Source organism: Quercus robur, chromosome 9, assembly GCF_932294415.1.
Source record: "Quercus robur chromosome 9, dhQueRobu3.1, whole genome shotgun sequence".
In the NCBI taxonomy this organism is placed as follows: domain Eukaryota; kingdom Viridiplantae; phylum Streptophyta; class Magnoliopsida; order Fagales; family Fagaceae; genus Quercus; species Quercus robur.
Window position 1 is genome coordinate 6,356,904 of NC_065542.1, and position 17,180 is coordinate 6,374,083.

At 34.7% G+C, this 17,180-nt stretch overlaps 1 protein-coding gene and 1 pseudogene across 4 annotated transcripts in view; both read right to left on the bottom strand.

Annotated features, from left to right (window-relative positions):
* LOC126699365 (structural maintenance of chromosomes protein 2-1-like) overlaps positions 1-17,180 on the bottom strand; it is a 60,753-nt gene that overhangs the window by 26,602 nt on the left and 16,971 nt on the right. The gene's annotated exons all lie outside the window — the stretch shown is intronic.
* On the bottom strand, positions 3,409-13,002 carry LOC126700642 (MDIS1-interacting receptor like kinase 2-like; annotated as a pseudogene).

Here is a 17,180-nt window from a genome sequence, read left to right on the forward strand (position 1 = left end):
AGAATAGTATTTTAAAGAGTTAATATTAAGCATCTAATATTAGTCAAGCTTGGAATCTAAACCTCTAATGCAAAAGTGGGATACTTTACCGTTTCACAAAGTTGTTTAATTTGCCCCGCCAGAGGGGGAGGTAATTTTTTCCAAGGCTTTAAGTGTACTTTTGGGTATGAATTATAAATTAAAATTATTTTACTATTTAGTTTATTTTTGTTACTATGTATAGGTCTACTGCATTTTTTGGTACTATTTATGGGTTTTACAATACTATTTCAACTAATTTTTACCTTTATCTATAGTATTTTCAACAATAATTTTTCAGTTTCAACAAAATAAGCGATATTCAAACACATCCTTAATACTGTTTTTTGCTATATAAGTTTTTTGAAAGCTTCCTAACAACATCTAAAAAACTGGACGATGCAACAAGAAAGAAAAAATTAGCCCTTTCTAACTAAATAACTGAGAAGAGTTTGAAGGGAACCAAACCAACCTGATATATTGAACTCTACAAAAATATAAGTCACACTTATCGCATTAGAAGCGCACTAATATTATTGTGGGGCCTTTTATTTGCTTTTTTCAAAATCAAAAATTCTAAGGCTTCTTTTCTCACCAAAAAAAAAAAAAAAACTCTAAGGCTCCGTTTCTCCAAAAGGGCCAACTAGACCACAATCAAAAACATAATTAAATCAAATTTCTCCAAAATGGCCACATTGCCTTGTGAGGCCTACAAAATTATACTAATTGAGGAATTACAGTAGAGATAATATGATCCAATACAAAAAGATAATAAGCACCACGATATTTGGGCCATTGTTGGGGTTTGTACGGTTCCGGAGTTCTTGAATTACTTTGAGGAACTTAAAGGTTGCTTTTATGTGACTTCAGAAGTTTGCACATAATTTCAAAAGTTTTTAGGAGGTGTTAATTGAGTTATAATACTCTTGGTATATTCATTAGCACATTATTTTATAAATTTTTTGTAGTAAAATTGATAATAATTTTAGTCATTTACCATGATGTTTTGGTGACATGTAAAGTCCAAGTTTAGCAATTATAGCTACAATTGCAAATAAATATTATGATGACATCCAAAGTTTGAATCATCCCTCGCCGTTGTAACTATTAAATTATCAACAACAACAAAATTCGAGAAGCCATATTTATATGAAAATGGTTTAATAGAATTCCAAAGGTACAGTAATGTGCACTAAACGTTCGTCGCAGCTACCATAATCACAAGTCACATGGCGTGAATTTTCAGATCGGATAGCTGCCATCAAGAAGGTAGAGATGTTTTCTTTTATATTTATTTAATAACTTGTAATGTCAAAGGTTTGTAGCTTATTAAATCACCAAATAGTGGAGGCAGAGAATTCATTCACTCCTTTTATTCATGGGCCACATATCTCAAACGTTATCATACACATATGGATTGCAAAGAAAGCACTCAAGTTCGACTACCCAGGACTGCAGGCCTATCGGGTATATAGGCGAATGGATTTGGTCCTGACGGAGGTACAATTCCATGTTTCTTCGCTTCTGAAAGAGTAAAACAATAATACTGCAAAATTAAGGCCTTTGAAAATAGAGAGATATTAGAAATTCTATCAATTTATTTTTACTATAAAAAGCATACAAAATTATATGCAAGAATTACAAGAAGAAGAAAAAAAAAAAAATATATATATATATATATATATATATATATATATATATACTCTAATTCCAAATACCTTGTGTGAGGGGTAAAAAACCGGGAGGCCCATGTCAATGTCTACATTGGGCCAAGGGTCCAGTCCAAGGAAAAACCCCTCCTCGGCCATGGGAAGAACCCTCCTCGGCATGGATGTAGCCAAGAACGAAGGAAGCAACCTGCTACTGATAGTGACACTCCAGGTCATTCCACAGAACAGGAAAAGTACTAAAACAAAAAAGGACAACAGAGAAAATGGAAATGTCTGAGGGAAAGGTTGTCATTATTGCATTCAATACCTTGTACCTGACATAGCCATGCTTTTTTGCCTTTACAACCACTCCCAACAACTGGAGTGAAGGGCTGATGGAACAAGTATCAGTACTAAGAACCCAATTCCGGAGTAAGGAAACTACTATAAAAGAAGGTGGAGGGAGACAGGGGAGGGGGGGCTGAAACCCCTATCACACCATAGGCAGCAGAAAAAGCTCCTCGGATCGTGCCGAGGACCAATCCTCTTTGGTAAACTCAGTTCATCTCAGCTTGATCGTGAAGAACACCGTGTTAACTGTTGTCCATATACTAAGGCCTAACTCTTTGACCCACTCTCTACAAATTCATTGTACCAGGTTCACTGGTCTAAGGTCCCATACATCTTGGGCCTGGGCTGAAAAACGTGACCCTACACCTTGAATTGATGACTTTTTGGATTGATCATAACCTTAACCTAATCCAAAATGGGTTCCAGGATTTGGTGTTGTTGGAGGCACCACGCCACCTTTCTTCACCTCTAAAAGAACAAGACAATAACATCGCAAAATTAAAACATTTTAACATTCTTCGTCCACCATTCCAGCTTATGTCATGCAATGCAATGCCCTTCCAGGTAAGCTCCTAGACAACATTGATAAAGTTAATAGAAATATTTTATGGGGCTCTTGGGAGTCAGTCAAGAAAATGCATTGGGTGGGCTGGCAGAAAATTACCCGGCCTAAAAGTGAAGGGGGGCTCGGCCTTCATACAGCTAAGGGCAGAAACCTCTCTCTTCTTGCTAAGCTTAATTGGCGCTTCAATACTGCAAAATTTGCCATGCCTTTCACAAGATGTGGCTCTACATGAGACTATGACAACTAAGATTTTATGTGTTTAACCCCAACGAATTGTTGGATTGACATAAGTGTTGCACTCCAACACAAAAAAGCTGACTGTGAAGATAGGCATATATTTTGCATTCTGCATCCCAATAAAAATTCACAATGCTGGGCACACAATGCTTCCAAATCCAGACACCAAGCACAAATAAAGCATGGGTTCATAAATGTATCACACTAAAAAACATTTCTACCATTATCTTTATCATTAGCCATTGTGTATATCTTTATGAATGTAGTTGACAATACAGCAAAGAAACTAATAACTTCAGAGCAGGTTCAGCACCAAGGGCATTTTTTTTGTCTCGCTAAACTTCTTTTGCATGCTAACAAGGATTATTTTGACAAGTGACTGGTAGAGCAATTCTCTAGTGAAAATGTTTACTGCAAACTGTTTGATTGCAAACTGTTTCCAACTCTACTTAGAACAAGCAAAATGCATTTGTCATGGATAAATATATCAAACATCAAGGATATGAATGCACTCATATGGCCCACATAATTATAAGTCTTTAATCTGTCAAAAAGAACTTGGAGAACTCGGATTCCTCCAATTAACTATCAATGCAAAGACCGAAATGTAACATGCATCGATAAAAGTGTATGCATAAAGAAATTTCCCTGAGAATCACAAGAAACTCTTATTCTGGCAAAGACAATAGGCTGTTGAAGGTCTACCTTTGCTTCAATTTCAGACAACATTTTCTGATGTGTATAAAGTTCTGATTCAGCCTCTGCCAAATGATGAAGTTGCCTTAACAAATCACCACTACCCCTAAAGCAACAAATGGTTATTTTAAAAGTTCATCTAGAACATCTATAAAGAAGAAGACACAAATACTTGAAAGCATATTCTAACAAGCATAAAATAACAATACCTTTGAGTTCGCAGGCAAAGCACACAAACCATGCAAAAGAACAATATTGGTTCTATATAATTAGTCAGGAAACCTATGAATCTTATTAGAGAGAGAATGGAGAATGTTTGCAATAAATTTAAGATGCCTGAGACAACTATCAACTAGAGCACAAGGAAAAATAGTGACTTACTTGCGGCTTCCACCAGTCAAAAGACCACTTGGCTGAAATATATCCCCTTCAAGAGTGACACTTCGGGTGTGAATTTCCCTATTAAAAGCAACCTATGAAACATTCAACAAAGTGCAAGTCAAGTTGGGCAAAGCCATAAGAAAATGCAATGTGCAACTAATGATTGAGAAATCTCAATTTTAAAAATAAATAAATTAATTAAAAGGCATCATCGGAAAAGCATGTCCAATAGAGCTGGATACAAAACCTATAATGATTACCTCATTTACACTTCTCAGAAAGTACCAAGAACAATAACATTAAAAGTGACAATGATTAGAAGGGGAAACATCAGATAATTTGGCATTTCAGAAACTTTAGGTCACAACACTTGTGTCCAACCATGTTTAAGATTGATTTCGAAACAAATAAAAGAATTTCTTAAAATTGTATAACAATGTGAAAGTCAAGCATTTTTGTCAAGACTACTAGAACACCAAATAAAAGACAATTCCATAGCAGTCTGCAATTTACAGTACACAAACTTTTAGAATTTGATGAAATGTATATTCAACTCATCCATGAAAGGATAAAGAAAAGGTACAGAAGTTGATCACAAGTATATGCATCTGCTGTTTGTAACTAGCAAACAAACAAACTTAAAAATACATGCAACAAACTTCAGCACCCAAATTTGTTTAGATGCAGAAAAATGCATCACAAACCTTACCACTAATTACTTGAATATTTAACAATAATACCACAGAAAAATGCATCAACAATTCAAAATTAGCAGCTCGCAGTTTTGAGGCTTAAAACATCAAATCAAATGGGCCCATTGGAAACACACCTTCAACTCCTCTTCATAACCAACCAAGGAAAGAGCCAGTTCTGCATTATCATTGCCTACCTAAAATTGAAAGAATAGTATTATTCCCAGAACAATTTATCTGACAAAGATGTTAGACTGTGGAGAAAAATTAATGCAGTGACTAACCAATCTAACAGCAGAATGTTGAACCCTTGGGGGAACAAGGTGGGATTGTATTTTGTTCAAAGGTATAATTATCACTCTTCTTCGAAGATCACCATTCTGAAGCAGTTGTTTCCCAGTATTTTCTGTGTTTACAACAACATTAAACTACTTTCCACCAGCAGTAACCTGAGAGTTCACTAAATTTGTAAGAGTCAACAAATTTCAGATATGAAATGAACAATGATGTATCATGCATTCTAACCTCTAAGGCAGTCATCGTGGAGCTATCCCTTACTTTGATAAGCTTTGCCACCACACCTTTTACCTTTGACCTATCAAAATTCCTCATAGGGTCACGGTATGTGAACTCAACATTTGCTAATTGTGCTGACAGATTACGTATTTCATCCTTCAACTTCTGCACCAGCTCCAACTCAGATGCACGATCCTGAAGAAATATTTTAATTTACAGAATTATTGACTAAATTGAGATTTATATACTATATAAGTGGTGGATATAACCATAGCAACCTTTTGTAATGCCTCCATCTGCCCCTCTTTATATGGAAGAGACTCTAATGCCTTCTTAACATTTTCAACATCACTTGTTCTAGCCTGAAGCTCTTTCTCTACAGAAACAGCTTCTTCACGTTTTGACATTAACTGACGTCTTTTCTCTTTCAGCTCCTTCTCACAGTGGCTTATTTTTGTTTTCAACTGTTTCAATTCTGTTTCAGCACTTCCAACCTTGGCATCACCTAGTTGATCTTCAAGGCATTTCTCCTCATTTCCACTGCTCTTGCCAGCTAATACACCCTAACCATAGTTTTACATAATCAAATTAACAAATGCAATCTGATTTCCAATCAACTGAAAGCAGTACCAATGTCAATGGAATAGCACACACAATATTATTAACAATCTGGAGAAATCAAAATGTAAAATCTAATTACAATATTCACAAAATTGGCAAGGAAAAGGGGAAGGGGAGGAGATACTATGGAACAGAAAGAGCAGAGAATGTGAACCCTTTATTTTTTTACAAATACACAAAGCTTGAAAATATACAAAAGAATAAAGTGACTTTGAGAAGTGAAACTCAGTTACCTTTTCAGCATTTTCTTTTTCACTTTTGAGAGTGTCTTCTTTATTGTTCAGTGCAGACACTTCCCTCACAAGATCTTGAGAAATAGCGTCTACTTTCTCCGACAAAGATTTAACCTCCCCATCCATACTTGCTTCCTTTTCAGCAGTCAATTTCGATACTTCAGTCTCCATCTCCTGTATTTCTGCCCGCATAGTTCCCATATTGTCATCAGTCTCGGCAATCCTGGCCTTTACCTGTTCCACCCCACATACTGCATTATCTTTAATCCTCTCTGCTTGAACAAATTCGTAAGCAATGCAAAACCTTTTAAGTCTATCCAGCTCAGCATTGCCTTCGCCCACTGCATAAACTGCGTCCGTTCTTTCCTCAACTTCTTCAAAGCAGGCAGTATTTCCTGGTCAAGAAGCTTGTTGATCTCATCAACCTTACTCTGCTTCTTCTCAAGTGCTTTCAATGCAGACTCTTTCTTTGTCTCATACATTCTTGTACCAGCAGCCTCTTCAAGCATGGACAGGATCTCAGGGGGTTTCATATTTAAAACCTTGGTAATACGCCCTTGCATTATAAGAAAATGTGGGTTGTTAACATTAAGCTGCACCGAATGGAAAAGATTCTGAACCTGACTAGGCTGGGCAAGTTTTCCATTGATCAGATATTTGTTCCTTCCACCAACCACAATCTGCAGAATATAACAATTTATGCTCAAAAAATATACTAGAATATATATCTTATTAAAAAAAATAGATTTACCATTAACTTATGATATACGTGTGTAAAGTGAGACTTTAAACAAAAGAACCAATTTTTCATTGGTAACTTTGTAAGCAAAACTGAATGATATATCATTGACTTCATCTTAGAAAAAGTTACATTAATTACACACTAAAATCCAGTAGCACATCACAATTGTACTTAGCTTATGAAAATGGACTATAAAAAGGCCATTTCCCAACATTGTCCCCAACTAAGCATGATCCTCAAAGGGGCAATTTGAATATGGCACCAACCTCAAGCAGTAGTGCAAGAAGGACGTGCCATTAGAAGCAGAGCTCAAGTAACCACTCTTAAAGAAACAAACATGCTCACTAGCACTTGATGGGCCAAAGCTCATACATTTGCACTAGAAATCCTATTCATAAGCCCCTCAATATACAATTACCATTTTAAACAAACAACTCCCCTTGCAAAACAGTTAGCAATTTAGCACTGAAACCCACGAACATTTACATCTTGCACTGTACTGTGTGTGTCAAAGGCGGGAAAATGCTTTTCGTTTCGGTTCTCTGAAAAAATTTAACCTTGATTCATTTTTTGGGCCAAGACGGGTTGTACCCAACTGTGTTGGGTTGGGCTTTTTATGGACCAGTTTGGGCTGAATTCTAGTTTCAAAGTAATGCTAATACAAAATTAAGTTTCACACCTTTTTTTTTACTACAATTTTTTTTTTTTTTTTTTTTTTTGAGAAACAAAGGTAGTGGTTGTGTGAGGAAATTTTTTACTACAATTGAGTTGATATGTTTTTATTGGTTTATCCACCATTAAACACTTGTCACTTCAATCGTTGTAAAATATTGTTTGAAAATTATTATGACTCAGAAGTTATATAATATATTGATTCTAATTCCTTGCCAACTCTGAACCGAAAAAATAAATAAAATAAAATTATATGTATGTATGATACAAATATCATGTTATTCTAGTTTTAGTTTTAATATTTTCCATCAATGGAAAAAAAAATGTTGATTCAATTTCAGAGTTAGTTTCAATTTTGGACTAGGTTAAGGCCAGTTTCTAGTAGGCTTGGGCTTTGCCCAATAGCAGATAGGCACTCTTTCACACTCTCTCTTCTAGATATAGATTCATGATTCATAAAACTTCTCTGATTTTTCTGCTAAATGATTCATAAACATTCTCACATTTTTACTTAACTAAAGAGTGATATTTTCTTTTGTTCTCATTTTTTTCTCAGAAGATAACCAACAATCTTTATAGCTAGCTTAGTGGTATTGCTCAATTTCCCTCACTTCCCAAACCACCGATTATTCTAGTAAGTAAAATAATTCATGTTTTCATTTTAAAGTAAGCACTCAAATAAAGTCTAATTCAATAGCATGAATATGATGTCATGGATCAAGGGTGGAGTTAGGATTTTTTGTTTGGGGGGGCGAAATTTTGGTATTAATATATTAGTTTTGAGTCAAGATAAATCATCGTACACATGCGTAAACGAACATACACATGCGTAAACGAACATACACAAATATAAACATTAATATTTTGATATAGAGTAGGTCATAATTTATAAATATATTGTATATAAAATTAACAACTTTCAAATATATATATTCACAAGATAATTTTTTAGGGGAACTTATCATCTTTTAAACTCCAATGAGTATACAAAAACTATCTAGTTTGATATTAAACATGTACAAAAAACGAATTAGAGAAAACAAAAACTACCTTATCTCTATAACTACTAGACCAATTGACAAATTCTATTGGTTTTTAAGAACATTATTGGACTAACTCAAAATTTGGAGGGGCCAACTTCTATTTTTGTAGCTAAATATTTAAAGTTTTAATACTTATACATAATATAAAATAATTTTTTATAATTTTGGGGGGTTCTTAGCCCCCCCCCCCCCCCCCCAAGCCATGCTATAGCTCCACCCCTGTCTTGGATGAACACTTTGTTGATTTAATGATATAATTAAAGTTGGTTAAAGTTTAGTTGTACAAAGAGATGGAGAAATTTGAAGTCTGCTTTGACACTTATCAGAGAAAGTTTCTATACCTTTAGAAATTGCATTCCAGTCAAACTCTACAGGACTCTAATTCACAATGAATTTATTCAAAAGATCCTCAACATGTGATGCATGGAAGGAAAATTAACAATTCATTCTCACATGATGCATTTTCTGCGTTCAATATATGTGTCAAATATTTTTATTGGTTTTACATACATGCATAACAAAGGATAGATGCACACATAGGGCAATAGTCGAAGAGACACTAAGATGATTTTCAGTTATTAGCTGCCTGCATCTCCAGCTGCCTACAAACACTACTCATGGTTGGGTGAAATTGAGGATTGGTACTTAAACATGAAAGTGATAAGTTATGCATTAGAGCTAATTCATCAGCAATCTTTTGACTTGTGGGAGGCGAGAGACGATCATCTAACACATCTTTGAGGGGGATGCTTGTACCAGTTGACGAATGTAGATTAGTAATGAGTTCGCCTAAATGCTTTCCCATAAGAACTTCAAGCACCAAAACACCAAAGCTATAAACCTCACATTTTTCAGTCACTACCATTGTGTAAGTAAACTCTGCAAAAAATCAAACAAGGTGTACAACAAATGGGAGTTGTAGAAAAAAATAAATGAATGAATATATAGGTAAATAGTAGTTTAATATCTTATAAAAGTTTGATGCACCCCGCTTAAAATTAGCCAAAAAAAATACCAATAGATGTGACTTTAATCACTTCATTAATATATAACAAGCAATAAAATGCACGTATATAGCAATCAGAATGGACATAAATTAAAGTTAAAAAATAAGCATGTTCAATTCAGCAAAAAAACCATTAGAGAGAAGCTGTAAAGCTTACCTGGGGCAAGATAGCCATAAGTGCCTGCAATTGTTGTCCAATTAGACGAATCAAGCTTCAAGATCTTTGCAATGCCAAAATCAGAGACATAGACTTCAAGGTCTGAGCTCAACAGAATATTGTTGCTTGAAATGTCACGATGAATTATAGGTGGAACACAATCACAATGCATATAAGATAAAGCATACACTACACCTTTAACTACTCGTACCCTAGTTGCCCAGTCTAGCTCCTTTGCTCCTTCTTCGCTGCACAGCATATCAGCTAAGCTTCCTCTTTCCATGAACTCATAGACCAAAAATGAGTGCACTTCATGGAAACAAAACCCAAAAAGCTTCACAATGTTCTGATGTCTTATTTTTGTTAAAGTTGCTACCTCAGTGGCAAAACTTTTTATATTTTTAGTCTCTGTGCCTTCAGCCATGGACCTCAGCTTCTTCACTGCAAACACTTAAGCTCTTGGGATTTCCACTTTATATACTTTTGCAATTCCCCCCACCCCAATACAGTACTTGTCATCAAAGTTTTCTGAGGCTTCCACGATGTCTTCAAACATGGTCTTTTCATCAAAGTGCCATATCAAGAATGGATTTTCACTCTTTGCTGTGCTTTCATCTTTCAGCATATTTCTTGAGTGCTTTTCTAGAAATAGAAATATCCCAACAGACATAATTGAAAGTGACAATGCACCAACAACAGAAACAACAACAATGATTACAAGTTTGCTTTTCATATTTCCCCCACCCTTCTCTTTAACTGAGGCATTGCATGGTCAAAAACCTTGGATTTCGCCACATAGATCTTTGTTGTTACTGAAATCCCCCGGCATAGCTGATTGAAAGATTTTGCCCTCAGGAAGAGGACCCTCCAAATTGTTGTTTGACAAGTCGAAGCCTAGTGAAGTGGGGACTGAATCATTGAGATTATTATTGGAGAGGTTCAAGTATTCCAAATCTGAAAGGTTGCCAAGTTGGGGCGGTATTCCTCCCATCAATGAATTGAAACTCAAATCAAGATCTTGCAAGGCTCAAAGAATACCAATTTGGTAGGGAATCATCCCATTCAAGTAATTCTTGCTTAAAGATAAACTTTGCAGTTTCCAACATTCCCCTATTTGATCTGGAATCGGCCCACCAAGCATGTTTATGGAAAGTTCAAGAGACTCCAAATTGGAAAGTCCTCCAATTCCTGCCAGTAACTCACCAAAAAGCTTGTTGTCTTTCAAGATTAGCTCTATTAATTTGGATAACTTTCCAATTTCTGCTAGTATTTCACCAAACAATTGATTGGAAGAAAGGTCAAGGTATCCCATTTTATAGTATATACAAAACAAAAACAAAAAAAATACAAAAAAATATATAGTATATACAAAACAAAAACAAAAAAATATTTAAACTTTTGAACTTTTGATTTTGAAATAGTGAGAGTGTGAGATGAAGAAGTGAATAAAGTTTTGAACTTTTGATTTTGTATTTAACCAAAACAAATTCATTTTAACGTGAAACGGAATGTACTAACACTAGGTTGGCCACTTTATATAATAATAAATTATTATAATATAATATATATATATATATATATATATTTATATATATGGGTGCAGTGCAATGTGGTTTTGTGTGGTTTTCTTATCATAAAACTGCACTCCACACCAATACCCACAATGTGGTGCAGTGTGATTACTTCATTTTACGGGCGATTTTGGTCAGTTTAGGAGTAAACGAGCGGTTTGAGTGGTTTGGTGAACACCCCTACATACAAATAAAGTGCACTTGGCTTTCATTTTTTGTTTATTCAAAATTATTAGGGTCAATTATGTTAAGTGTTGGCAAATTCAAAATCCTTTTTCAATTTAATTGAATTGTATTATTTGAACTAGTATCTAAATGGTGGTCAAAGTTCTACAGTGAAGACTTTGGATGGAATGGGTTCTGGAGGTTTGTGTATTGGCCGTGCCTGCTTAGCTTTGTGAGATATTCTGTTCCACCATGTTTAGATTTGGAAAGTGCCTGTTTGTGTCAATTTTTGCGCTTTGACATTTACTAGAGAAAGTTTCCTTGCCTTTAAAAATTGCATTCCAGTAAAACTCACGGGACTCCAATTCACAATGAATTTATTAAAAAGGTTCTCAACATTTTATGCACTAAAGGAAAATTAACAAATAACAATACATTCTCACATGACACAATGTGTCTGCGTCACATATTTTTATTGGTTCTATGTACTGTACATACATGTATATATACCAAAGAAGACATGCACAAACACCATGCACAAATAAGGCAATGGTGGAGAGGACTAAGATTATTTTTAGTTAGTAGCAACCTGCAAGCTGCATCTCCAACTGCCTACAAACGCTATGCATTGTTGGGCAAGATTGAGGATTGGCATGTAAACATAAAAGTGCTAAATTTTGCATAAGAGCTAATTCATCGGCAATTTTTAGACTTCTGGGAGGTGAGAGACGATCATCTAACACATCTTTGAGGGGGGCAATTGTACTAGTTGAGGAATTTAGATTAGTAATGAGTTCGCCTGGATGCATTCCCATCAACAGGAACAAACGTGTTAGTTTTAATTTCCCAAAGCTAAACGGGAATTTGTCCTGAAAGCTCATTTTTGCAAAGGCCAAGTGTGGTTAAGTGACTCAAATTACCTATGGATGGAGGGATTGGACGACAAAAGTAATTCCCACCAAGGGCCAGTAGAACCGGGTATTTCAAATTTCCTATTTCTTCAGGAATTTTGCCACCAAGCTTGTTAATGTGGAAGATAAAATATTTTAGACTAATGAGTCCGGTTTTAGACTTACCAGTTACATCAGGGAACAGACGGCTATCTAGTTTTCCTGTTATATTGTTTTGGGAAAAATCAAGCAGATAAACCTGAGTGAGATTAGCAAGAGAAAGAGGTAATGAGCCGTTGAGGGAATTTGTGGAAAGGTCAAGATATTGGAGTTTGGAAAGTGTGCCAATGTTTGTTGGTATGGTGCCTGTGAGTTTGTTCACACCGAGATCAAGGTGAAGAAGGTTTGGAAAGGAAGAAAAATCTAAGTTTTGGAGGTTACCTCTCAGTCCTGCGTATGCAAGGTTTATTTCAGTTATGCTTCCTTCATCGTTGCATGCTATTCCATGCCATTTGCATGGACTTGAAGCAGAGGAATTGATGTGTACTACCCATGACTTCAGAATTTGTTGGTCTGGGAGGGTTTTTTTTCCATTGGAGTAGAGCCTCAGCTTCTGTCTTTGATCTTGTATTGGCCTTGCAGAAGGATAGCAAAACAAAGAGTGCAAGTAAAACATGTAATGATAGCTTTCCTTGGCAAGCCATTTGCTCAGACCTGTTTTTCTGCTGTTTCCATTGCTAAGGATATAGGCTGGTTTCCTTCCTTCAAATCAACTTCAATTAAATAACGCTACTCACTGTCGCATTCACATGCACACAGGGGCGTAGCTAGGAATTTTTGTTTGGGGGGCCAAGTTGCAACACTAATATATTTATCAAGACAACCTCATACACACACATAAATACACATGTTTTTTTTATTATATACACACGCTTTTTTATTTGATAAGTTATATATATATACACACACCCAACAAAAAAAGAACTTAATATTTTCAATCAAAATTATGTTTGATGACTATCTTTCATAAAATTAATAAAATTCATTTTCACAATTTTCATAGTGAAATTCTTAAAAAGTTTCATTTTCTATAAAAATTATCAAATTTTATACTAATGTAAGTAAAATTATTCAATTGAACTAATGTAATTTTCAAAAACAAGAATGATCCAAAACTTGGAGGAACAAATTAGGCTCCAAACATATTTGAAGTTATTTTGCTTTGACCCATTATGTGGCAACTAAATAGACATTTCATGTGTAGTTTTAATGACAAGAATTTTTTAATGAGTTAATGACTTGTTAATAGCCACATAACGGGTTGAAAAAAGATAAATTCAAACATGTTTAGTACCAAACTTTTTCAAATATTTAACAGATATAAAAACACATTTTACAATAAAAAATAGAATTGCGAAAAATAAAGTTATCTCTATAAAGACCAATTTTTTTTTTTTTAAGTATCATTGGACTAATTCAAATACTAGGGGGGGCCAACTCTTATTTTTGTAGACTAAATTTTGAAAACATTAAAATAATTATATATATATATATATATATATATTTTTTTTTTTTTTTTTTAAATTTCAAAATTTTGGGGGGGCCATGGCCCCCCCACCCTTCAACATGGCTTCGCCCATGCATGCACATGTGGATCAAGTAAGTATTTCCTAGCTGACCCTTAACTTTCTTATGCAGTTCCAATACTAAGTGATTTCTTGACATTTGACTTAACAATAAGATTAGTGAATCAAAGAAATTTATAAGTTTTTCATTATTGTTGAAATTAGGGATGACAATTTTTTCCCGCCCTGCTTAACCCGCCCATCCTCGCTTCGCCCCGCGTGGGTTTTTCCCGCCCCGCGTTTCTAAAGGTTATAATTGTAAATTTTTCATACCCTAAAACCCTACTATTTAAACAAACATATCAATATTATCCTATTTTATTCTACCGAATGTGGTTCTCTGCTTTTATTTTGTTATGTGTTATACTATGAGTGGTTTTTTTTTTTTTTTTTTTTTAATGATTGTCTTGTTAAACACTTAGATATATTATTCAATTTTTTCTAAAAATTTATTTGATTTGATGGGATAAATTTAGTTTTAATTTCAAATATATTTTTATTAATGAAATAGGTTCCTTTAAAAAAATTGTACTAGTTGTAAGGAAAATTAACAAAAAGAAGAGTTTTACAGGGCGGGGCGGGGCTTCGCGAGGCCCCAAGGCTGGGATGGGGTGAGAAAGTTTTCCATGTCATGCGGGACAGGGCGGGGATAGGGTAAGACAAAACCATGCGGGGCGAAGACGAAGACCCCATCCTTCAGCCCCTCCCCGCCCCATTGTCATCCCTAGTTGAAATGATATGTTGTGATTGATATATAATAAAAGTATTGTTAGTGGTGGGAACAAGTAAAAGTGAAGTTGCACAAATCACAACTTACTACATTGTAAGAGTTGGAATCTTTTATAAATAAATGAATAAATATATATATATATATATATATATATATATATATAGACATTATTATTAAGGTTTTAATAGATATAGTTCAAGTGATCTTTCCACATGGAAAAATGAGAAGACTAAGGCTGTGTTTGGTTCATGTAAAATATTTTCCGGAAATGCTATTTTCGGGAAAGGAAAATATTTTCAAGTGTTTGGTTGCATTATGAAAATTGTTCCAGAAAATATTTTCATGTGTTTGGTAACATTCTGAAAATGCTATTTTCCACCACCACCCACACCACCACAACAACAAAAAAATCAAAGATCAAAGAGAGAAAGTAAAAAATCAAAATCACATAGAAACGTAGATCGGTTCGTGGGTCGATCAAAATCACACAAAAAATCAAAATCACACAGAGAGAGAGATCGATTCGTGGGTTCGTGGCACGAAGGCTCTAGGTCGCCAGCAAAGTCGAAGGCTCATGGGTCGAAGGCTCTAGGTCGAAGATCGGTTCGTGGGTTCGTAGATCAATGGGTCGAAGGCTCTGGGTCGAAGATCAGTTTGTGGGTTCGTAGATCAATGAAGTCGAAGGCGTAATCTGGGCTCTGGGTTTGTGGTGTGATCTGGGCTCTGGGTTCGCCGGCGAAGTCTAAGGCGTGATCTGGGCTCTCTCTCTCTCTCTCTCTCTCTCTCTCTCTCTCTCTCTCTCTCTCTCTCTTTGTGCGTGAGTCCGGAAATGGTTTGAAGTGAAAATTTTGACTGAAACCAATTTCCGGGTCAAAGCCATTAAAACACACGGTCAACTGAAAATATTTTCCGGAAAATTTATTTTCCATGCGCAACCAAGCACCTGCATTTACGGAAAAGCATTTCCGGAAGTGATTTGAAGCCAAAACAAACATAGCCTAAGAATATAATATTTTACCTAATAAAAGACCATATTTTTACTCCGAAACAATTTGCCTTTCATATTAGAAATCCTATCAATTTTACCATAAAAAGCTTACAAATTAATATGTCAACAATTACAAAGAAAAAAAAAAGTGCCCAAGTTCCATACCTAGATTCGATGACTTTTTGGACTGCTTATGACCATAACCTACTCCAAAATGGGTCCAGGGGATCTGGTGTTGTTGGAGGCACCATGACACCTTTTGGCTCTATTACGAAATCTATTATGAATGTTCTTGATTAATTTCAATGACCAATTTGTTCTTTGTTTGGACATGAACCACATGCAATGACTTTTTTTTTTTTTTTTGGTTGTATATTTAAAAGTTAACATACTAGTTTATTAAAAAAATTGTAGTACCTCTAACATCACTTCCTTTAAATGTAAAGAAGTATATGAAAGGATCTTTAAAAAAATTATATAAAAGATACATTAACTATTAAAATATATCCAAGAATAAAATATAGTAATCGCTTTTGATAAGAGTACGAAAATCATTGACTTGTAATAATATTTCTCTTGAAATTTTCAAAGTTGTTTAATTTTGTTAACCCTGTGTTATGAGAGAGAGAGTGTGTGTGTGTTTCCACTCTAACCCACCAAAAAGTAGCTTTAAAGCAAATAAGCTTAACTTATTTCATTTTATTTTTCACTCGATTCGCCTTAATCAAATGAGAATAATATAATGAAGCAAACTGAAAATAAAAACCAAGAATAAAAGCAGAGTTACTTGAATTGCCAAGCTTGGAAGTCTCAAGTACTTCCCTAGATGCTGCTTCTGAGGCCAACAGAAACATCAGAATGAAGAGAAATCCCCAAGTGATGAACTTCTTAGAGGCCATCGTTTTGGTACATGGACACATCTCTAGGGCATGGTATTATATATAGGCTATATAAGTATATAGTCCAAAGATCACTTGCCTTTCTAGTAGTATCAAAAAAAAAAAAAAAAAAAAAAAAAAGAAAGAGGAATTTGCCTCCTACTTTCTTACTTCTCTTGTTCCAAAGATACTTTTATTTTGTAAGACTTGGAAAAATAATGCTAGTGCACAATAAAAAGTCACAACAATTTCATAACATTCCTAAATTAGTATGTCAATTCATACATGGACCCATCACAATCTCCAATTTACATTTTTTGACATGCTAATCTAAAAATATTTTGAAATTGTTGTGGCTTTTTGACTTGTCTATAGCATTACTCAAAACTTTATGCTCAAAAACACCAACCAATTAGCTTGAGTCATCTTTCTCAACAACCAAAAAAAACAAAAATAAAAATAGCTTGAGTCATGATTAAAAATAGATATGGATGTCCAATCCTCTGCATCAATATCTATCACGGGTAAACTTTTTCCTGCTGAATCAAACCATTTTCAATGGCATCATTTCCTTTTCTTTTTTTCTGGAATGTCATTGATTGCACTGAACTTCCACCGAAATGTACTACTAAATCTTCTTCCATAAAGAAGCAAAAGATTTTTTTGTTTTTTTAAAAGGAATCCAACAAAGTATATCCAAATTCCAACAATATTGTTCTTGACCTAACTTGGTTATTTAATTACTAGATATCAT